This window comes from Poeciliopsis prolifica, unplaced genomic scaffold (assembly GCF_027474105.1).
Source record: "Poeciliopsis prolifica strain line A6 unplaced genomic scaffold, Auburn_PproV2 SCAFFOLD009, whole genome shotgun sequence".
Taxonomy (NCBI): domain Eukaryota; kingdom Metazoa; phylum Chordata; class Actinopteri; order Cyprinodontiformes; family Poeciliidae; genus Poeciliopsis; species Poeciliopsis prolifica.
This window is the reverse complement of record NW_026562384.1, coordinates 13,625,167-13,649,113: the sequence shown is the minus strand read 5'-3', so window position 1 is coordinate 13,649,113 and position 23,947 is coordinate 13,625,167. Positions and strand designations below refer to the sequence as shown.

Here is a 23,947-nt window from a genome sequence, read left to right as displayed (position 1 = left end):
CATAAAAAGACAGATTCTGGGATTTCAACACTTATCAGGGCATTGAACCAATAATCTTTTGCTCTTGGTTTGTTCCAGTTAAGCAAACATTAATTGTGCAAAATTTACCATGATGTGGTGAAACCTTTTGTGGTTCCTTGAATATTTTTTTTATTTTTCAGAAGCTCCATTATTGCATGATGTAGTGTTAATATTTCTGTGTGATTAATTTTTCAAAGTTTAAGTGCTCTAAACTTCATGATTCCTGAGCGTTCATAATAATGCCACTAAACCCCAATTTAGAAAAATAAATGAAGTATTTCTTAAAATCCGACGCATTTGTGAGAGAAACAGACTTAAAAAGAGCTGAATAACAATTATACTTAATGATTTCCTTCTGGAGATTAAAGGATAATAATAATCAAATATGAGACAAAACTCAGAAACCATCCTTCTTGGTTAATGATTTCTTCTTGGATTTCTTTCACTGTGCTAAATCCTACTTCTCTTTACTTTCTCATCTTTTCAGAATATTTTTTTCCCCCCTCATATTTCTTTCGTTTGTTTCATCTGTCACCTACTGCGTGTTTTTGCAGTGTCGTGCATTACGAGGGAATCGGTAGAAAGTGAAATATGCTGTTCGGGGAGAGTGGGACTCGCATAGTTGGAGGCGGGGAACGCAGACGGCGCTGGAGAGGCTCAGATAGTAAAAGTGCTGCAGGAAGTAGAGACGCACAAATCAAGAGAGATATCACTCTGTCAGAAACTGCCTGTTATTCTCTCCTCTCATCCCTCCCTGTCTTCAGTCTCCCAGTGTCTGTTCCCTCTGTGGCCAATTAACGCAAATTAAAAATCCTCACTGCAGCTCTCCTGGACTCTTCTACCTCCTCCGTCTCGTTCTATTTTTTTTTATACCCGTCACCTTGTCACTCTCGTGTCTCTGACATGGTAGTTCTGCCTGTCGTGATCAACAGCTTAAGCACCTTGATGGCCCCCCGCTCTAGTCATCTTCATCCTAACCTTTGTATCTTTTCACTTCTTCCTCCTCCTTCCTCCCCACCCAGTCTTCCTCTCTCCTAAATTTGCTTGCACTAGAACCTTACTCCAGCTTTCTTTTTTTTTCTCACCTCCTCCCCACTCCTCCTCTGTTCATCATCAGCGCCGAGGTTTCTTCAGTACTGCCAAGAGACTTGACAAGGCTCTCGGCTAAAGACTGTAGCACTCAGACTGTGATAACTAGCTAGCTGAGGAGGTTTTTTTTTTTTTCTTTCTTTTTCTCAAGGTTGTCGACATCTTTGCTTCTTCCTGCCACGGCGTCAGCAGTGCGATCCTCACAAGTGTTAAAAAGCTTCATCAAAACTGCTGCTGCTGATGAGGAGGAGCGCTATGATGATGATCACAGCAGCAGCAGCCTGGGTGTTAATTCATTCAGTTAATTCATTTGCCTTGAAGGAGAAAAGGGGATCAAAAAAAAACCTGTCAGTGTTGCTTGGCTCAGGGAAAAGGAGTTGAAGAGGAGTGGGAGTGAGAGCGAGGAAAGAATGTCTTTGCTGCTGCTCTCTGATGAAGAAAATTGTGTCCGCTCCTTTCTGGCATCTGCATCTTGTTCCTCTCTTTTCCGTCCTCTTATTTAGAGTAACTGCCCCTCTGTCTCTTTCATGAAAAGGTGCAAAGAGATAAGGAGGGCCACATGGGCCCCTGTAAGACTTGAGCCGTCCTTTTGTCCTAAAGCCCAGGCCTGGATTTAAGAGCTGTGTGTGCTTGGCTGAGCACAAACTGAGGCCAGGCTCACAAAGGACCCGGCTAGCCTTTTTCCTGCCTTCTGCTTTAAAAGGCAGATAAAGAAAGGCGAGGGACAGATGGAGGTAAGAGAAGCGGGAGGAGAGAGAAAGGGGAGGAGAGGGGGAGAAGATGGACGTATGGCTGGTCTCTAAGTTTGAAAAGCAGGAGCAGCGACTCGTGGCATCCCAGGTAAGAATAGTGGGAGGCCGCCAGAGGAAGGAGGTCGGGACGGAGTCAGAGAGAAGGGAGGGTGACAATAAGCAGGGAGAAAAGCTGAAATGGCAAACAGAATGAGAAGTGGGAATGACCGGATGGCACTTTGTCAAGTTTTCCCGAGGTCTACGCCAGTGAAACGCCCAGTTATGACAAAGACTAGACACACATTCAGTCTCCTGCTGCCTCTGAGCCGGCTGAATGTGCAGGAAGCATGCAAAATTCATTCTGCCATCCATCCCGTCTGTGTTTTTCCCTTTGCTCTTCTTCTCCGGCCTTTATGTTTATTACTGTTTAATGAAGAAGATCATACAGAATGACGTGATTTTAATATAACATGAAACTTATTCTTTCCTTTAAATGCGTCTGTCGCAAACAAGCCTTCGCATTATAAATGGGTCAGAGCGATCCGTGTTTTCACACGTTGATGAAAGAAACGTCTTCTTATTCTAATTGATCTGATAAGTGTTCGGTTCTTTAAGGCGGAGAGCGAGATAAAACCTCAAAGCTCTGTGTTAAGAGAGAGAGGCTTTCTACGTATGAGAGAACAACTGACATCAAAGGGCGCATTAGCGATAGCCTCGGATGATACATGAATTAAATATCAAGCTTAAGTAAACTATTTGTATTCAACATCCAGCACGTCTCGTCCCGCTCAAGTTATCTGACCCCTTTTTTTGCTATCTGCTTATTTGCCAGATAACGCTGCGATTGTTTTGTGAAAATGGCAATAGAAACATTCCTCCAGTTTTCCTTTGTGCTTTTAAAAGCTGTAATATTTTTCAAAGAGCTTTTTTTTTCTTAGCAGAGAACAACAGCTAATTCTTTCAGTCGATTTATTAAGATTTGGATAATGCCTGTCGATCTGTAAAACTTCAAAATTCCCCCCAAAGCACTCAGTAAGTGGTGACAGACATCTACTGACTTTTTCTTTTTTGTGACTCTCAAATATTTCAAAACAAGCAAATGAAAGAAAACACATAGCAGTTGTCTAATAACGATTTTATTCATTCACTGAAAAAAATTTATTTAGTCTTTTAAATGCCTGTTAAAGATCATGCCTCTCTGTGTCAATAAAGATTTAGATTCCAACTTTGACTAGGCCACTCCAAAACCTTGTAGATGTCCTTCAGAGCCCAGTGTGCTTCAGTTTAAGGTCATAAATTGATGTTGGGGGATTTTCCTGCAGGATTTTCAGTTCATGGATTCATCAATTGGAGCAATTTATTCATGTCATGAAACAGCAAAGCAAGCCCAGACCATCACACTGCCACCACTATGTATGACTGCCAGTGTGATGCTCACTTTGTGAAATATTTTTTGGTTTACATCAGGTATAACGGGATATTCAGGTTGCTAAAACTACCTGACTTTTGACTGGTGGATTCACCTGATATTTTCCCCAAAGTTTATTTTCTCCAGTCAGTTGTTATTTGTTGTTGTTTCGTCATGACCTTTGACCTTGACTGGGAGGTGGAAGGTCTGCAGTGCTTCAGATGGTGTTCTGGATATGTCAACACCTGACATGTATGCAAATAAAATCGAATAAAACTTTTAATAATTTGTCCATAAGGAGAAATAAAAGGTAGTAAAGAAATAAAATCCAAAATTTTCCCATTGTGGGACTAGGACTGTCTCTAAAAATAGATAATAATAATTAAAAAAAAGCTCCTTCCATTGGAAACAATTAAAATATTCCACCAAACATTAGTTTATGACACAATCTGACATCAAGTGTTTCCCAACTTCTCCCACATCAGCCTCCTTTTTATCTCTTATTTACTTTCACTTCATGATTGATGATATTTTATTTTTATTGGTGAAACTTTTCTTTTAATGTCTTTAGATATTTTGTCGTTCACACTTTTTATTTTCAGTGCAGATTACTTTAGTCAACTGTGTTTCAGTTGACGCACCGTGTCAGCCTCATTAATTCATATTCCTTTCTAATTAGCATTCATGGGCTACTGCATGTTTTTACATGTCACATGATTACAATTAGGCAAATTTTCCTCTTTAGCGAGATGACAAAATGTTCTTCATAGGTGTGTAATTTTGCTAAAATGTGCAAAATGGGTTCATGTAGGGCTTGTTTTTTTAAATTCTTCAGTGTCCTCATCCTTTTAATTTCTTTTTTTCCTAACTTTTTTCCACATTTATTGTTTTCTGCTTTCAGTTATATAACTATGTCTTGTTTAATTTTTTGGTTATTTTTATTTTAGAGTGTTGCATTGTACCATAATTTTAATTTTGTCTCTCCCTTTTCTCATTCTTATTTTTATTTATGATTTACATCCCTGTTATCGGCTGCCTTTGAATTGACGCAACGTGTTAATTAGTTTAATTAATCCTCATTTCTTGCTAACCAGCATTCACAGGCAGAGTTGCGTATTTTTACGCCACATGATGACAATCAGAAAAAAAATCCCCCTTAAGTACGACAACAAAATGTTGCTTCTGCATACATATTTCTGCACAGTGTGCTGCTGCTCTGATGAAAGCTGCTGCTGGGTTTAAGGTAAAAATGCTGGTGCAAAATCAGCATGAAGGAGCAACTCTGTTTTTTTTTCTTCCTCATTAATCAGCAAACAGAGTCGAACCTCGAGAAACGCAATAAAATACTGCAGCTTGCATAAAAAAAAAAAGCAATGAGGTTCAGTTATTTTAATTGGCCCCTTTTGGTGTTTCTATTCTGAAGAGGAGCGCCACTCTTCTTGTAGTCTCTCCTACCAACATTTACCTATTTTGACTTTCAGAAAACGGCATTTATTCTGCTTCGTCTATTTGGACGTTAGGTCTGCGCCGTTTCACCGTGACGCTGCTCCTGCAGAAAGCTCCTGGGGGTGAACCGGAGTTAAATCCACTGCCTCTCAGGTGAATTTACTGCAGCAGACAAACTGATATTTTTCCGACGTTAGGATGTTGAGATGCTTTCTACCAGACAGTTCATTTTCTATCAACAGAGGCAGAGCCTCTTATCTGTTGGAAAAGTCAGATAACAGCCTTGTGCATTCACACGAGGAAGCCGTGTATGTTTTTAGCATATTGAATTCATAACAAACACACATATTTACGGTCAGTCATGCGTACTTTGAACAGACACGTCCATTTAACACTTTTCCTCACATGCTCGCTCACTCACACTCTCTCCCCTTCAAGCATAAATCCCTCACACATCGCAACATGCTCCACTAGCTCCCCCTCATCTCCCCACTCTGTCTGCGTTTCAGGGTAATGTGAGCCAGCAGCCGCAGCACTGGGACGGGGGAGCGGGAGGAAGACGGGGAGGGATGTTGATGTATGGTGGAACTAAAGCAACCCCACCGATCGATAATGTAAACAGGAGCGAAGAGAGGCGGTAAATAAGGGCGACTCCTGACAGAACTGTCTACCTCAGGTGACGGAAGGAGAGCGAAGGAGAGGAGAGGAGGAGAATATCTAATAGAGGGAGGGAGACGAAAAGAACGATGCTGAGGAAGATGTTGGAAGAAAGTAGGGAAGAATGAGGATGCGTGAGAGAAACGGTGGGTGAGGAGAGAGAGATGCGAGAACAGAAAAATGAAGATGATTTCAGATTTAATTTTAGGCATTTTAGTTTGAAGGTGAGGAATTTGGAAGTGATGCTGGGTCTTCATGAAGGTCAACCGAGGCTCAATTTATGCAGGAAACGACTTTTTCCAGTGTGGTTGAGGGTCACTGCCCTCATGCGTTGTCGTCAGACACCTGGAGGGCAGCTCTGAGTTGGCTTCAGAAGTCAGAGCCAAATAGCAATGAAGGCAATGACGGTGGTGGTCAGTGTGGCCTTGACAGCACAAGTGGATGGAGAAGTTTCACCACTTCTGGCATCGCGTCATCATCATCATCGTCGTCTTCTTCTTCTTGGCTTATTCTGTTGGTTCACGATGCTCTACACTGCTCCCATAATTACAGAAGGAGTCGGTCTGTTTGTTGCATTTATCTTTGTATCAGCAAGTGGTTAAAATTTAAATGAAATCAGTGTGACCAACACGGTGCTTCATCAGGTGTTTATTGCCTCCAATGAGTAAACTCACTAGTTTCCGTGTCAATACATTTGGTGATTCATTCAAATTTTTTTCTATTTTGTGTTGTGTGACATATTTTTCTTTCCCCTTTGCTCTTATTAATATTGATTTGATTTATTTAATTGGTTTTAGGTGATTTAGAATTTTAATTTACTGCTTTTTCTTTGTTTTTAAATCAGTCCTGTTATCTGTTACTTTACCCTTTTTGTGTTCATTTATTTGGTAATTATTGTCTTCAGTTCTTCCTTTTTACATTTAGTTATTATTCTGACCCAATTATTAAATTAGGATACTATTGAAAACCCTGTAGTAGAAAATATGCCAAAATACTATTTTGTGCTTAAAAGGTAGTCTGAAATGCTTTAATTAACAACTTTGGATAAAATATGTAGGTAAACAAATTTGGCTCACTATTTGGCAAGAAACCAGTAGATTTTGTCTCTTTCTCGTCCTCAATTAATGCATAATAAACAGTTATTAATGATTTATAAAGCATTTAAAGATAAATTAATATCATCTATAAACTATTTATTAGACCTATTGTAAAGTGGTACCAATATTTCTGTGGCTACCTGTTCGTTTTCATTAACAAGAACGTTTTAGCTGAAAGCCATGGATGACGTGGAGAACCTGTTTCTGGTTGAAACTGAGAGCGTTGATGACAACTGATCCACCGCTGAACTGAACCGGCACAACAAAAGGCACGCCGGACCCAGAAGCGGTGTGGCGCTCCCGACGACGTATCAGCTTGGCTGAACAATTTCTTGACGCAACAAAAACCACGCAGCTCATGGAGAACAAACTGTTTAATTGTGATCAGAGGGTCTTCCTCTATGCCTTCACGCGTGATTGGGAGTTTGACCACAGTAATTAAACATGTGTCGGCGAGTGTTTGAGCTGCGGTTTGTGCTTCAGCTCCTGTGGATGATCTGATTGGTTTCTGCTGGTATTTCTAGAGTCATCTGCTGCTTTCTCATCCGCTATAAATTGCCCAACGAGGGATGAATCACTGCAGTGATTCATCATATAGTCAGCTCTCCTTTGGCTCTTAAATTAGCAGCTTCATACAAGTGTATTTTTCTGAAATGTATAAATATAGATTGGGTTTTTTATGCCCTCTCAACAGCCCCACTATAGTAGTTCAGTTATGTCACAAACAAAATCCAGTCGCAGTTCAGCCGCTTTAAAATCACTGGATAAACATGACAGTTAAACTGCACTGTAAAAAAGTCACTGCAGATTTTACAGTAACTTACTGGCAGCAGGTTTGCCAACCAGTTGCTGTAAATTTTACGGTAACAAAACTACAGCAACCTTACTGTAATTTTTATACAGTAGTCTTACTGTAATTCTATTACAGTGTTATTGTAATTTGATCAGTGTTACTGTGATTTATTTAAAATAACACAGTAGTTACATAACATGGTTGCTGTGATTTCATCACATTTTTATCATGATAACATTACAGCAGTAGTATGATTACAAAAAGTCATTTTACAGCAGTTCATGAAACTGCATACTTTGCTAGCTTTTGAAAGTTTAAATGTGAACTTGCAATTTAATTTACCAAACTCTTGAAAATGTTTTTTTTTTTAATAAAAAAAAACATACATCTATTTTAAAATCTCTTTATTTTATTGTCAATTTAAATCGGAAAAACTGAATCAAAGCAAAACACAGTATTTTGCAGCAGCAATATTTGCTTGTCACATAGAAGTCAAAGTATTGCAACCAAAGTGAAAAAAACATAACTGATACATTTACCCTCATGGTAATATGACATTGAATATAATGAATTAAATAATCTTTACTAAAACAAAAGTACTCAAATGACCAAGTTCCCGAGCAAACTGCATGTCAAAGTCATAAAACAATGTTTTACCAGCTTTTCGTGTAAAATTTGTCAAAATTCAAAATGTTAGTCGTTTTCTTCCTTTGAAGGAAGGAAGAGATCCAGCGATGTCAAATATTGAAGTTACACAGTTTTCAAAACTTTATCGGAACCCCAACAGTACATCTCAAACATTTGGGCCATTTGAAGACATAGTGAAAAGCCAAACAAAACCAACATGGATGAGTCCTGAGTTGGTCTCATACATGAGATAAGCAGCACCTTAAACTGCATTTATGTCAGTTAAAGACAGACAGGATGAAAAGGACAGATTTAGTGGACAGACTCTCTCTGACCTTCCTTCATAGTGGCTGTCCTCCTGGCTGTCTGTTAGAAATGGACAGGACAGATACAGAGAGACAGGCAGAGTTAAATACAGACAGGGAGAGAGATGGAGTAAAATTGTCTGTAATGTGCAATTTTACCATTTTAAAAGTTCCACTGGTCCATAAAGGAGGAGAATGGAGACCTGCGGGTTCACTGCTGTGTTTTGCATACGTCGTCCTGTCGGTTTTGATGTCACTTTTCTGTTTGCAGCTTTTGTTCTTTCTGGGTTGAGGTCTATGAATCGCTTAAAAACAGATGGGAGACTTTTGAAAACCACCCTTTTGTTTTTGTAAGTACATATTACATTTTGATTAGATGCCTGTGAACTACCAAATATGTTTTGTAAAGGCATTAATGAAATAGCTCTCACCTATGAAAAAATACTCCAGGTGGCAAAACGTGCTGCTGGATCCGCTTGTGCACTTGATGCCGTTTCCTGAAAAATAACAATGTTCAGTGATATTAGTTTTAATTTGAACTTAATACTCAGACACACAGAGACATTTCCATAGAAAGATTCATTCCTCTGTTTCAAGCCATACACTATGTTTGCAGACAGAGACTTTCTGTACCTTCTGTGCCTCTATCTGTTCCGACATTCGGGAAGGTTTATAGAAAGCATATTCTAGGTGAACTGAATTAAAAAGCACTTGTGTTGCACATAATGCTAGCTGAGAAATAACCAAAGTTAGCTGTAGCAAAAACGTGTGTAGCTCAATATAGACACAAAATATATTTTCGTACACAAACACAAAACTGCAATGCAATGTATGTTTTAAAAAGTACTTACCCGGTTAAAGTCACTGTTGACCCGCCCTCTAGCCAATAAATATCCCACAATGCAACTGTTCATTAAAAATGTACAGTATGGCTGTAAATTTCCGCACGTCATCCTGCGGTCCAATCACGTTCCATATACTTTCCATACACATTTCAGATCACAGTAAAGAGCTGTATTTTAAAAACCCAGCTACCTTACTGTAATTTCATGCTGTAGTTTTTACAACCATCTGTTACAGTGTGGTGGCCCTGATTTATTTTATATATTTATATATATAAAAAGCCAAACAAACGAGACTAAAAATGGGATTTCGTCTGTCACATCTGCAGAGCCTCGAAGGCTGGAGCGTAAACACTTTGTCCCCTTCAGTTTTCAGCTAAACGAAAGAGCCCAGTGATCAATAAGTAATCTTGAAATCAATCGTAACACATTCTGTGAGCTGGCAGAAAGAAGCTGAAGCAGAGATGATGTGGTTTCGTCTGTTACGAGCTCCGAATTCGGATCAGCTTAGCATGAAAATATTTCAGCCGAATAAAACCTCATAAGTGTCAAACAGAGAGAAGTTATTATTTACCACATTTAGCTGAAAGATGTTGAGATTATATGAGAATATTTTTTCCTTCAGCTTGCTTGAATGAGCAGTCGTGAGATAACAGTGTTCCTTTTATCATTTGTTGTTCTAAAGCGTAATTATTGACCAGTTTTGATTGAATCTTTTAAGACAATTATGTAGCAAACACAGAAATGTAAATTTTGTGTTTTCCCGCTTTCAGTGGATGGAGGATAAAACAGATTTTGGACGTCTTACTCAGACAAATCAAGCAAATTATAGCTGCAAACTCTGGCTTTCAGAGATCAAATTAAGCCCAACAAAGCTGTAATTGCTTCAGTTAGACAGATTAATGCATTAATGGAAATCGGGCCATTGTTTGGAGCATTTTAAAGATCTGTTCACGTTTTCCATCTTGTGTCGCATCATGCTACTCTGCTTATATTATGACAAATACAAAAAGTAATTATTGAGAAAAAAATTTAAACTTTTTATTATTCATGACAGTTCAGTGAATCTTTATGTGAAGAAAAATGAGAACGTTATTGTCAAACATTTTGGTAGTTGCAGTAATGAGTTATACAGACTGAGGCGTTACTTTTTGGGGAGAAGTAGATGTCAGCTAATGTTGTTTTTATGTTCATTTTGTGGTTTTGTGTTCATAAATTCACTACAAATAGTGTTAACTTAAATCAATGTTTTATGCCACCGCTTGCTCTGCCGTCAGAAGTAGTTGAATGTAATTAACCCACCAAAGACAGACAGATATAGGTAAATCATTGCTTTCTTGTATTGGCAATCATTGTTTTTTAAAGCAAAAAGCTCGTAGCTGTCACTGCTTTGCATCAAAACACTCCCCATATGTGAGTAAATCACTGCTAGGCATTCGACATGCACTAATTATCCAGCCAGCGCTCAATCAACTCTCCGTTGATTGGCTTTGATCGGTGATCGACGGGTCAAATACAGAAAAAAACTGAGCTAATCGGTGATGCACTTTTAGTTTAATAAAAATCCGATAAAGGCTGGAGGTATATTGAATCATTACTCAGGCCTTTACTTTCTTACTTGTATAATTATATGTGTCGATACTAAAGTATAGAGCCTTCTGCCCCCGTTTTATTCCACCATTCACTGAATAACTTAAAATGATCAGAACTCCTTTGCAGAAGCCGAAGCTTTAATAGAACAAACTAAATATTTGCTGCTGTTTAGCCTGTTTGTGTTTCATGTTAAAACTTAATCACCTGAACAGTGGAGCAAGTGGGGATGCAAACTTCTGTTTCTGTTTCCAATTCTTTGACCAAAGAAGTCAGATTACTCTGTGCAGTCTAATTTTAAGCAGTTTAATTATCAATGTACTTTTGAAACTAGCAAGTTTTAAAAAAAATATTAGAGATAATAGTTAAATTTTTGAGTCCACCTCGCCTCATATGAGTCGCATTTTGATCTCTTCTCTGACAGCTTACATCCACAGAGATGGAAAGTAGACTAAAGAGAATTTCAGTGAGATTTTTAAGTTTTTTTACGGCACAGGATTTCTTCAACATGACATAAATCTGCTAAAATATAGTAGAAACCTTTCACTGCATTGCAGGTGTTGTCTGCTGGTGGCTCAACCCAGCTGCTAACCTGGAGCAGAACGACATGCAGAACAGCTAAAACCACCGAAAACTTGCCGTAAACAAAATAAACAAGTTTAATAAGACATTTAAGACATTAAATAAAAATGTTTTTGAATTTGGGAACTAGGAGGTCTCTACTAGCTCCAGTACTAGTATTTCCCATTTTTCATGGCGATTGTGTACTAAAATTAATCAGACAGTAGTCGTAGTATTAGTAGACAGACAATTAGCTTAACTAAAGGATCTAGCATGCTGTGGTGAGTGAAGCATTTGGATGCTGTCACACAGGATTTTAATTTCTTGTTTTTCGGTCGTTGCTGTGATGTTAGAGATGTAGTTGATTCTGCAGCAGAGGGACTCCTGTGTGGCATGCATTCATAATAAGAGAAGATGTGCTCATGAATTTTCAACAATCGAAATAAATCTATGGCAGTCTTTCTTAGATGACCAAATTATGTAAAGCACAGAGTCAGCTGCGTAGTGTGATCTTGTGTCCTTGAGATGTGGGGATTAAAACTCACACAGTGAGGCAACAGCTTTTTGATGAGAAACGCAGCAAAGATGCTCTTCTGCCCATAAAAAGCGTCAAGGACCTGTTCTGAAATTCTAACAGGAAGTACTGGCTGGATGGCACAGCGCGGGCACAAAGTTATTTTCTCTGATGAATCGTCTGTCTGATTGTTTGGGACATCTGTAAAATCATTTGTTCCCAGAGGAAAGGGTCAGAGTTACCATGAATCCGGTGCAGCAGCAGCAATGAAGCATCCTGATAGATTCAAGGACTGCAGGAACTAGTCGGGATCATTGAGGGCAGAGCCTGTAATATTCAGAAACTGATTTATCTTTTTGATGAGTTCATACTTTCTGATTCCTGAATCTTTTAAATGAAAATATTTTGTTTCCACACTGTTGAGTGTGAATGTTTTCTTCTGCCTACTGTGTACGTCAGCAGAGTTCAAGGAGAAACTTTGACTGCACTTTCAAAGCAGTCGTGGTGGATGAAGTGCTTGTGCTGAATTAATCGGTTAAGTTTTATACAGTTTTTAAAATCGAGGGGATATTATGATCAGAAATACTGAAAGTCAGAAGACATTAAAGCACTTTAAATCAAATGAGTGTGTGTGGTAGTTCAGAGGAGAGGTGGGGTATAATTGAGACAGGTTTGCCCTACCTGTAGACGCTGCACAGATAAGCAGGTCGAGAGGATGGATGAATGAATTCTTGGATGCTTTGTATGAACTCTGATCATTTTTGTCAGGAATTAGCAATTTTGTTTGATGATCTCACACATCTAAATGTGTGTTACATCAGTAAATATCCAGTTACTGATGGGGTTTTGAAGTTTTATATACATACTTTTTTCTTTAGTTACATTTTAGTCTAGTTGATTTCTAGTTGACATTCATAATGTACTAAATATTCAGACTTTTTAATTGTTAGTACATAAATAATGAGCACTGTATTTGATTTATTGCAGCCATGCTGTAGTTGGCGTTTCATAACTTTAGGTTCTTTTCTACTTTAAAGTGTATTACGTTTTGTGGCGGACGCTCAGACATGATGCAGACATCCAGCATGACGCAGTGAATTAGTAGCTGACATTCTAAAATAAATTCTTCATTGTTTTTAATTCCATTAAAAAAAGTAGTTTTATTAGGACACCACAGAAATATGCAAAAATAAAATCAAAGAGGTTTACAGAGGGAATGAGCCCAGACACCAAGCTGAGTTTGTGATCGTTAAAGGAGAGCAGCGTCACAGGGAAGGCATCAGGGTCATCAGCAGCGAACGTCCCATTACAGCATCCAAATGTTTATCTTAATTAACGCGGCGGCTCCTCTGGAGGGATCGTCACTGCTGAGGAGCTGTGGTAATGATCTGTCGCTCACATGAGCCACCAACACATTAACACACACAGCCTTGCACTTCAGCAAAGCCTTCTGTTTTATTAAGAGTCTACCAAAAAGAAAATCGAGTTGGGTAAGAGTTTTTACACCACTGAGCTGGTGATTGTTCTTGGAGTGTGAAGAAGTCATTAAATCTCCTCTGTCAGTGCTCTGGATAATTATCCCAGATTTTATACTGTATAAAAGACGCCACATCGCGATGCTCTCTGATAAACTGTGCAACAAGAGACATTTATGTCGAATACTGCTTATTAATACATCGTAAACACACTTTTACTGGTGCTTTGTATCTCTTTTATGTGAGGAGGATTCATGCTCTCCGGCTAAGTGATTTCTCAGGGGATACACTTGTTCATTAATGAAAAGCTTGATGAACAGCTGTCACAAAACTCAGACACGTTTCCTTAAATCTGCCCCTGAAAACAGCTCTCTTATGGAACGCTGTGAAGCGTGTCTTCATCCAAACCCTTCTCGACTGAAGCGGACTCGTAGGCATCAGAGCATGTAGTTTTTTCATAAGTTGCCATAGCAATAAAGCTCCTTGTCTACTATCTAATGATTGCAGGAAGGGTGAAGCATATAGCTTCACAGATCAGAGCAGCAGGGAAAAGGCAAACACTTTGCTCAGAGAGGCTGCCTGAAGATTTCCTGTATGGATCTGTGCATATCTGTTTCACACATGGAGTGATGTTTGCTTGTTTCCTGTGCATTTGCTGTTAATGTTGGACAACAAAGGGGGGAGTCTTTGTCAGGTTTGTCTCCTGTTTCTTAGAAATCTCAGGTTTTAAAAGGTTGTTTTTGGTGTTAAAGAGGATTTTTTTTAAACTCCTAACAGGTTAATAAAGTATAATGACTTGCAAAAGTATTCAAATAGATTTTTATTGACATTGAATATTAGAAACCAACACAGAGTAATACATAGTTGTCGAGCGGAATGGAAACAATACATGCTTCTCAAAATGTTTAACAAATAAACACATAGTGTAGGTCTGAATTTATATTTTTTTATAATTATTTTTGCCTTTAACGTACCAATTAAAATGATCAGTTTCTGTGATTTTACTTTTCATAAATTTGAGTAAAGTGAACATTGTTCTTTTATTCTGTGAACTGCTGACATGTCTCTGAAGTTCCAAGCAAAAATGTTGTATTTGCAGAAAATGAAGAATGGTCAAAATAACAAAAATGCTTTCAAACCTCAAATAATGCAAAGAAAACACATTCATATTCATTTAGAAACAACAATCCTAATTATTTAACTCTGAAATAAACATTTGATGGAATAACCATGAGGTTTTCAATGGGTTCAGTGCATTGTCTCTTAGTTTCTCCAGAGCTGCATGTTGCCACAATTTTTGGCAATTTTTTTCCTCCATTTTGTGTTTTTCTGTTCCATAAAATCTCATATTTTAGTCTACTGGTTCCCAGTTTGGAGTCATTTCATTGATCTCTGGGTTTTATAAGACTTTTGTCAAACATAAATTAGATCTCTGAGAAGCACTCAGGCAGAAAGGAGGAAAAAGGAACAAAGTAACGTACAGGAGCATGAAACTGAAACAAGAGAAAGAAGGTGATTTATTTTCAAATGTTAACTCTGAGGAACTCCAGAGGATGCTATGATTGAAAAGTTAAAATTTTTTCAGCTTTTACACCAGATATTAAAGGCCCATATGAGAAAATAACAAAGTATTTTTGTTTCTATTGCCAGAATCACTTTGTAGCTGGTGGACAATCCAACAAAAACACTTTTTAGTGCATGGAGAAAACACAGTAAGTCAATGTGTTAGCCTCATGTTTAAAACTGCTGTTAGTTTTGCGTTTATTCTGCCTAAGTCAATAAAGAAAACAACAACTGTGCTTTAACATCACGTCTTTGTCTCTTTTCATCCCATTTTGCTATAATATTGCCGTCTTATCATTATTAATGGGTCAGTGCACTGTGTGGCTCTGTGCTATTTACAGCTGGATCTGAAACGCCTTCAGGTCTTTTTATATTACCTGCTGCTGTTAATGAGTCCTGTTTGAAATGTTGCAATATGAGTCCAAGAATCTGGAGCACAAACACCGACTGTTGTTTAAAATAGCAATTATGAACTCAGCTGGTGATATCAAGATGTCTGTTAATATATAAACACGTTTATTGGTGTAGTTACGTTTGCTTTCCCTTCACTGTTTTAGTTTAAAACATGGAGGCACATTTACTGCCAGAGATGTTTTTAGAGATGTAATGCCACGCCTCTCTTCTTCTCTTTTGACTCTTTTACCTTCAGAGGTCACCGGAGTGAATTATCTGTCTCCATTTAAATATCACAGATTTATGATCATGAAAAAGCAAACCAGATCTGCTCTGTTGCTTGTTATGAATACTGTTTGTCTTGTGTTCCTTCAGAAATTATAACTGTGATTGTTGCGTAGAAAGAAGTTTATTAGTGAGGAAAAGTTCACAAAAAAATGAAGACGCAAAAGAAGCTGAGACTTGACGAGCCCAAACTCTGTAAACAAACAACTAAAATATTGTTTCTGTTGTTGCACCGTCAAAAGTTTTGTCTGGATATTAATAAAACATTTATGTAATGTTGTGGGAAAAAGAAAACAAGAGAATTCAAACCAAATCACAAGTGATCAGTCTGATGCAAATCACTTCAGGCTGGAATATATTTCAGTCTCTGATGGAAAAGTTTCTCTGGCTGCAAACAAGCTGAATTTGTGTCAGATTGTTCTGCACTTTCTCACGTTGCAGTGACTCTGACATTTGAAAAAATTAGGACTTCCTATGAAACTCAGTAGGTTTGGACACATGCATATTTAATATCCAAACAATAAAATCTGCACAAAATGTTTTAAAAAAATAAATAAATAGGACACAGCCACATTCATTCCCACTTAAAATGGCTATAATGACACATAAAATGACTTCAGGTCAACATGATGAGGACATGGTCACTCAGCATGTTGGAGATTTTCTCTCTTTGGTTCAAACTTTCAGACTTTAACAGCTTGTGAGTCTGGAAATTGACGTTAAGTCATTTCAAAATACTTACAAATCAGCTGTCCCACTGGTCAGAAGTAGCGTTGCTGCAGCAGAATCATGGCAACACACCATCAACAAACCAATCATTAATTTTTATTATGCATCGGTTGGTGCTTGAGAAAAATATGAGACTGTCTGTGAAAACCATTTACAGTTAAAACTGTTTGTATTTATCGAGCTTTCAACATGTTTTGTTTTTTTAGTAGACTTCGCTCTGCTCTAGCACCAGGTACTCATGAGCCGGTTCTTCATCACTCACTAAACATCCTCCATTGATTGTGGTTTTCTAGCAGAATTATTTTGTCAATACTCACACATTAAATTATAATCCCAACAACAAATATTCCTGGAAAGAGCATTGGAGAATAGGACAGAGGAAACCTTCCTGGCTTCGCCTGTCAAAGTCTAACTTGGAAAGAAGATGAGTGGGTTTGTTTCAAGCCGTCCCAAACACTGTGATGAATCTTCCAGCCTAATGGCCTCCAGGTCTCAGAGGGTTGGATTAAAGAGCTTCTTCTGGGTCTCTCCTGCACTCTGACGTCTCCGTCTGTCTGTGTGAGGGAGACAGTGCTGTAATAATGTGTGTATAAATTTTATTAACTGAAACACTCATAATGTTTTTTGCATTATGAAAGAATGAAATGTGGCCCTTGAGAATCTCGACTTTTCTTGGGAAATCAGTTTATTAACTTTTTATAAGTACTGTCACTTTTGTTTAACAAACTATTTTCTGTTTTGATGTTTTCAGTACCTATCAGCCATATTCATCAAGGAATTAGATTTAATGCTGGATATGCTGTGAAATAAATTGAATCTGAGTTTTTTATTGAAATACATTTCCTGACATTACTGGCGGTACAAGCGATGGCTGACCTTATGATTCAATTTATCTTTATAAGTGTGCTACTTTAACCTTTATTATAAACACATTGACGGACAACTCAAAAAAATTATTAGGTGATTAAAAAGTCTTTTTAAATTATAAAAATAATGCCTCTCCGTACCAGTGACCCTCAACAGAAATAACACGCATAATAGCAACTTGTCAAGGAGTGTTGCAAGGCAGCGGCATAGCCAATTATTTTCCAGTCAATATGGAGCGTAAAGCTGACTAACCCTCGCAGTGTGTTGTGTTCCAGGTGAGCTGCTTCCCTCTGCCGCTCGCCAACCCGTTGTCGTCTCTACCACCCGCTGGTTTGTTAGTTTCAGGTACTAATTTAAACTGGACCTTACTGCCTGTTGCCAAACAGCAGGATAAATGTGTGTATGTTTGTATCTGGTGATGCATTTCGGATCGAATAAAGACAAAAGAAAACTCTCAAGTGGCACTTGTAGCAAGAAAATCAGTTTGATTTCCAAAGTAGACAAGAAAAAGACAAAACAGGAATCTAGCTTGATACCACTACACTTCATACTCCTGCTGAATATTTTTTCACAATCTTTAGTTTAACTCTCAAGCAACTTTAGGCATTAAATTTTCTAATTAGAGCTTCACTACAACAGACTCGGGCTTGAAGGTTGTTGCTCGTTTGGTTTTTCTTTTTGCTTAAATAAGTGTTGTCTCTTGCGTTGGATTCTTATTAAAGAAGTAGGTGCAATATTTTAGTTTATTTTTAGCAAATTTTACCTTGATGATTGTATTCATCTTTTGCATATGTAGGTATTTGCATTATTAAATCTAATTTAGAATCACCTTATAGAGTACAGTATTCTTTTAGGAGGCATTAAAAAAACAGAACAACAATTGCAAAGGAATATACTATACTGCAAGCTGATGGTAATTTTGCCACAGAAAAATAAAAAAGTAAAACAGTAACCCATTGTGCTGTTAGATTTATAAAGGAAACAACATCTTTTTGGTCTGATCATGGAATTGTTTAAAGTGCATTTTTGTTTGTAAATAATACAGAGAACCACATGATCATAGAGCAGGCTTATATTTCAATCAATCAAGTTTATTTATTTAACATATTTCAACAACAAGGCAGTTCAAAGTGCTTTACATCATGAAAACACATGAAATGAAACACTTATGAAAGCATAACATTTTGTCTAGTAACACATTATCAATGTGTCATTTTTTATGTTTCAAAAGCAATTCTGGGTTTTGAGTCTGGATTTGAAAGAAGTCGGTGTTTCAGTTGTTTTGCTGGTTTCAGGAAGTTTGTTCCTGATTAGTGGTGCATAGAAGCTGAATGCTGCTTCTCTGTGTTTGGATCTGGTTCTGGGGACGCAGAACTAGTTATATAAACATATTGCAGTGATGTTGCATGTTGTGGTTTATGTTTGGTTATTTTTGCATCACAGTTTCTCTACTGAGTTTAGAAAACTTGTTAAACTTTTATGACCAAAACCAACTTTGGCATCCAAACATCTTATTTTAGTGTTACTCCTTCTAATCATCTGCAAAAATGAAAAAGAAAGTGACTGACCTCAATTATTATTTGGCCAGAATGCAGCAGAAGTGGCGAGAAACCCACTCGCTTCATAAAAATCTTCTTTATTAAAACTAATATGAAAAAAGCAAGTAACATATATAAATGTTGTGGTAAATATTCATATAAGAGAATCTGTCAGCTATCAGTCAACACAAATTAGGCTGGTTCAGTGATCATCGCTGATAATTCACCAAGTATTGAGTTTCCAACGTTATTTCAGCTGCTGAGACTTTAAAACTGTTTTGAGTTGAAATCAGGGACACAATATTAATTTTATGATTGACTCGCGTTGAAACTTTTATTTAGCTGTGTGTTTACACATTCATTTTCTATACGTATTGATTTTGCTGTTTGAGTAAAAACCGCAGCTCTGTAGTTTAAGCTGAAACAAGCTGAAAGTGACGCCTCAGAGATGTTGTCTCTGTATCCGCAGCCAGCGCCATATCAACACAGCGTCTCTACCCGGACACTAAACGCCGCTGGCCAAAGACTGAGTGATGGAAAAGTGCTTCGCCCCTGCAGCACCTGGCTTTTATCCGTCAGCCTAATTTCAGTCGCTCACACATTTCTCACAGATGTAGTTTGTTAAAAAGGACAGGTGGTAGGAGACGTAGCTCCCTCTGGTCTGGAAATGGGCCGAATCCCGTTTTCTGGCTTGTTTCTTTTGAAAATAAAAAAAATGCACAATGGTGTTTAATGTGAAACCTTAAATATTTGTTTTTTTTCTTTTCTCAAAAATGAGCAATTGTACCAATCATATAAAGTAGACCAAATAAGGGTGACTGTGACTTTCTGACATTTTTTTTTTGGTATACAATCTTGGTTTTCACCAGACAGAACATCATTAGCTGAACTCCTTGCCCGTCCACCACACTTTTCCATCCTCCACCTGCCGGCACTGAAAACGTAATGGTGGTAAATGAGTGTTAATTTCCTGAAACTCAATTACCTCAAATTACATCCATTATTGTATTTTTAAAGTAATTATTTATCCCACTAAAACAGGTTTTAATGACATAATTTTGACACTTCATCCACTAAGCATCAAACCCGTTTTCTAAACAATTCAGCAAATAATTATTTGAAAGGAATTGGAGATTACAGTCGGAGCATCAAACTTTCATCTCAAGATGGTTAGGTGATCAATAGTTATGAAAAAAGGACATCGGAAGAAACCACAACTGTAAATTGGACTCCCTTCATCCTTTACACATGCTGTATTTGTGTCAGTCTGACAAAATGAGCTGATTTCTTCACATTTGAAACCAATGTAGTACATTTTAGACATAATTCAGGTTGATAAAGCTTTGATGTTTCCTCTGAGTGCATGTTTGAAACAAAACTCGCATTATTTTGATCAAATGTTAATCCCACTTTTCAGAGGTGAACTACCAATACTGGCTAACCTTCTGAATCAATTACAGTGAACTGCAGAGCGGTTCTGATCTTTTGAGGAAAGCGTATCGTTCTGGCAGAAGACAGGTCAACATAACATCAGTTTTATGATTTGTATTATTTATGATGCAACTTATGTGCATCCCTCAGCCCTCTTCTTGCCATGCCTTTCATATCTTAACCTGCAAGTTTTCCTTTCATCATGTTGTCTTTCAAACATGGCGAAACAGATACAATAATATTTTGTTGGATCTGACAAATTGTTGTCAGATCCAACAAGAAACAAGTCTGTACATTGTGAAGTATTTACTATTCTGATGATTTTAAGCTTTTGCCCTCAGACTTGTCTTCCTTCACAGATGTGTGTCTATAGAGAGGCCAAACTGGCATGAGTCACTTGGAGTGGGTGTTGGAGTGGACTTGAAAATAACACCATGTACAGACATTATAGAGCAGAGCTATGGTTCAGATAATTTCAGAGAGTGTACATAATCTGTTACAAGTCCTGATTCGCCCTGTCAGCCTTCTGGCCTTAAAGACAGCAGAAACGGCCAGCTGATGACAATAAAACATTTCTGAAAGTGTACTCTCTGGAGCATCATCAAATACACTTAAGGCGTGAGAATCTTTTTCCACGCCACCAACTGGGAAGTTTTACACATACAGAAAAACATTTGGGAAAAGGCTCCAACAACTCAGCAGGTGGTTGAATTAAGCATCTGCTTAGCTGTGTCCCAGATAAACTTCAGTATCAGTCAGTGAATATCAGCGAATATCTTTGATTGTTGTGTCAAAAAAACACAACCTTAAAATTGGAAAATGGAAAATGGATTTTATATCATATAAGTCATATATTCCTTAATTCTTGTTGTGGATAATTGGCAATTGTACCAAACTTATTAGACTCCAATATATCAAATCTTGAGGTTTAAATAGCTTTTGTGCAGCTAACATATTTTGTTTGACCAAGATATCAAGCTATAGATGGCTATAAGAAAAAAAATCAACTGAGACTACAATCAATCATTTTTTTTATTTGTTTTAACACTTTACTCAGCCCAAATGTTGATTTTTGACATTAGCAGAGGTGGGTGGGTTCTGGTAAAACAAAAAAAGAAAAACATCTGTTTTTCTGTGGCTTATAGTTTGTCTTTAACTTTTCAAACTGGCAGCATTTCTATAGACGTCTTTATTGGTGAAAAAAGGAAATTAGGAATGACGATGATACATCGTCTACAACCTAAGTGGTGAATGATTGCTTGTGACATTCAGAGAACTTAAAACCTGAAAACAATCAAGGTAATTTGTACATTTTCACCACTGCTGCTCACTTCTTTCTCCCCAATTCCAACATCAGATTGTAATTATGTAAGGCATAAAGTGAATGGAAGCAGCAGAAAATCTCTTCAGTGCATGAAGTGCACTGCCTTGTTGTTGGCTCGATTCTAACATCCTGTCACATGTTGATGTGTCCCTTGGGCACTTAACCCCAAGAGCATAAGTGTGTATTTGTGAATAAATGTGTGTGTGTGTGTGTGTGTGTGTGTGTGGGTGTGTGTGTGTGCGTGTGTGTGTGTGGGTGTGTGTGGGTGTGTGTGTGTGTGTGCGTGTGTGTGTGTGTGTGTGTGTGTGTGTGTGTGTGTGTGTGTGTGTGTGTGTGTGTGTGTGTGTTGGAGTGCTAATGTAAAGTGGTTTGAGTGGTCAGTGTGACAAGAAAAGCACTCTATAAGTTCAGTCCATTTACCATAACTGCACTCCCGTAGTGCAGCTGTCAAAAAACACTTTGACCATCTACCTCTGTAGTCCATCTGTAATTTCTTTTAGTCCCACAACCTGATGTTTGGCTTCAAAAAGCCACTTCAAGCTAATGCTATATGTACTGGTTGCAGGGGGAAGTCTGAATGCTTGTATACAATCAATTGTACTATGAACAAAAACTATTCAGTTCTGCAACATCAACCAGTGCTGTTTCAACAAATACTGTAATTAAACATTTACCCCCAAACTTCTTCAGTTTATGCATCGGTCAGCCTCATTTGGTCAAGCAGAGCAAAAATAGCAATTTAGATAACCAGGGCCAAAACCATGCTGATTTGGAACTGCAGAAACGGCAACAATTATCTATTTATTTATTATTCTAAGTTTGTAGGACGTTTCCATGCATTTGTTTTTGTTTCTCACACTTTAATATCACTTTTATTTTTGTTGTGGATAGACTGATCTAATTCAAATTATTGTGTGAAAAACATGCAGGAGGAAAGTTTGTAGAAAGTAGTTGCTGATTTATTTAAAAATACAGCACACATAAAAAGTAAAATCCTCAGTAAAATGTTTTCCTAAGAAGCACAATGATCTCCTGGTTGATCTCCTGGTTGATCTCCTGATTGATTAGGTTGCTAATTGAGATCATTTATTTAACCATGACATAACTTTGACCTCAGCCTGATGTTGAAGCCAAATTTCTGCATTATGCTAGTTTGAAAACACAGCTTTCACAAACCTCATCCACTTTTCTTGCATAAAGGATCTATTGGGATCGTTTAGTGCTGCCAATAAGTGCCTCTATGTCCATTTCCATATTTCTTACGGAAAAGTCTTTTCCCCTATAAAACAGTCCAATTTCTGTTCATAAAATTAAGCGGTTGCCCTATGCTACTCTAAATGTTACATCATCAGTCCATATACGCCAGTGCAGATGTGATTTTATAGATTGGTGCCTCTGGAGGCTCTTATTGTATCAGAAAAGTCCATTTAAAAACTACTTGTTTGAATATTCGTACAGTAGGTTTTCTGAACTATAAAAATGCTGAACAGATGAAGTGTCTTTGACTAACGGCAGAATATTACCTGCAGTTAAACAAATGTAGGTAAGCAGTGTTTCTTTTTTCAACCAAACAAATTAATCTTCTCAACTTGTCAGATAACGTGAACAGGAACATGTTTTATTGGACGTCAGTAATCAATTAGCTGATTGACTCCTCTGGCTGAAGGATCAAGAATGTTTAAAGAGAGTGCCCAGTAATTTAGGTGGGACACAGGGTTACATATTCTCCACTGTTTGACATGACTAACAATTTTCCTCATAGAAAGCGTCTTAATTTATGATTTCACTGAACAGAAATGAGTGGAGCGATCAATCCCTGATCAATTCTAATATAATCAAGCTGGGACAAAGAAAATTGCATCCTGGTTAAACCTCTGCATATGAACTTCAACTTTTTATTAGTTTATCACAAAGTCAAACAATATTGACATCATCCAAGCCTTTCTCTCTTCCTGTCAATATTCACTGTTTAGGAGGAGATTCCTGCAAGCCTCCAGGTAAATCAGAAAAATCGTCTTCCCTGTAGTTTCCTTTGACTCCTACTGGACAAGGTAATAAGTTTCCACCTGGCTGATTATGTTGCTGCTTATTTCTCCTGGGCTGTGAAGATCAGAAATCTTTAATCTCCAAATAGGAAGATGATTTATTTATTTTCAGGCAGAGAAAACACTCGTGTGAGCAGCAAAATATTTTTCCGGAGTCCCCAAGTGTCAGACATGATCTGTGGTCAAATGCAACAATTATGTTGTCCTAAAGCGTGGAAAGAAAAATACTCTTGCTTGTCCACATTTCTTTCTTTCTGTTTGTAGTTTCTTCTTCTAAGAGAGTGGGTCCGGCTTGGTCTTATGACAGCAGCGGGTTTCACACTGAGAGCAGCATGCTGAGTCTCATCACAATGTGTGGCGCTGGCTGCGTTCATGTGTTAAACCACATCTCCACGGCTGTCCTGCTCAGCGTGTCGTTATGAGAGTCTCTGCTGTGCTCCCACCCACCACTAACCTCCCCAGTTCACCTCGATTTACTTACTCTGTGCTTAATCTGATCCCCAAATTAGGAAGAATCATTTCAGAGACCTGAGAGGAAACTTGCTAAAGAGATTACCTCAATGCAGTTAGTGGAGGAACGCCTGCATGACATCACAACCTGCAGAAGACAGAAAGA

General features: G+C 37.9%; 1 protein-coding gene across 2 annotated transcripts in view; it reads left to right on the top strand.

Moving 5' to 3' along the window:
• macrod1 (mono-ADP ribosylhydrolase 1) overlaps positions 1–23,947 on the top strand; it is a 168,760-nt gene that overhangs the window by 126,024 nt on the left and 18,789 nt on the right. The window lies entirely within an intron of this gene.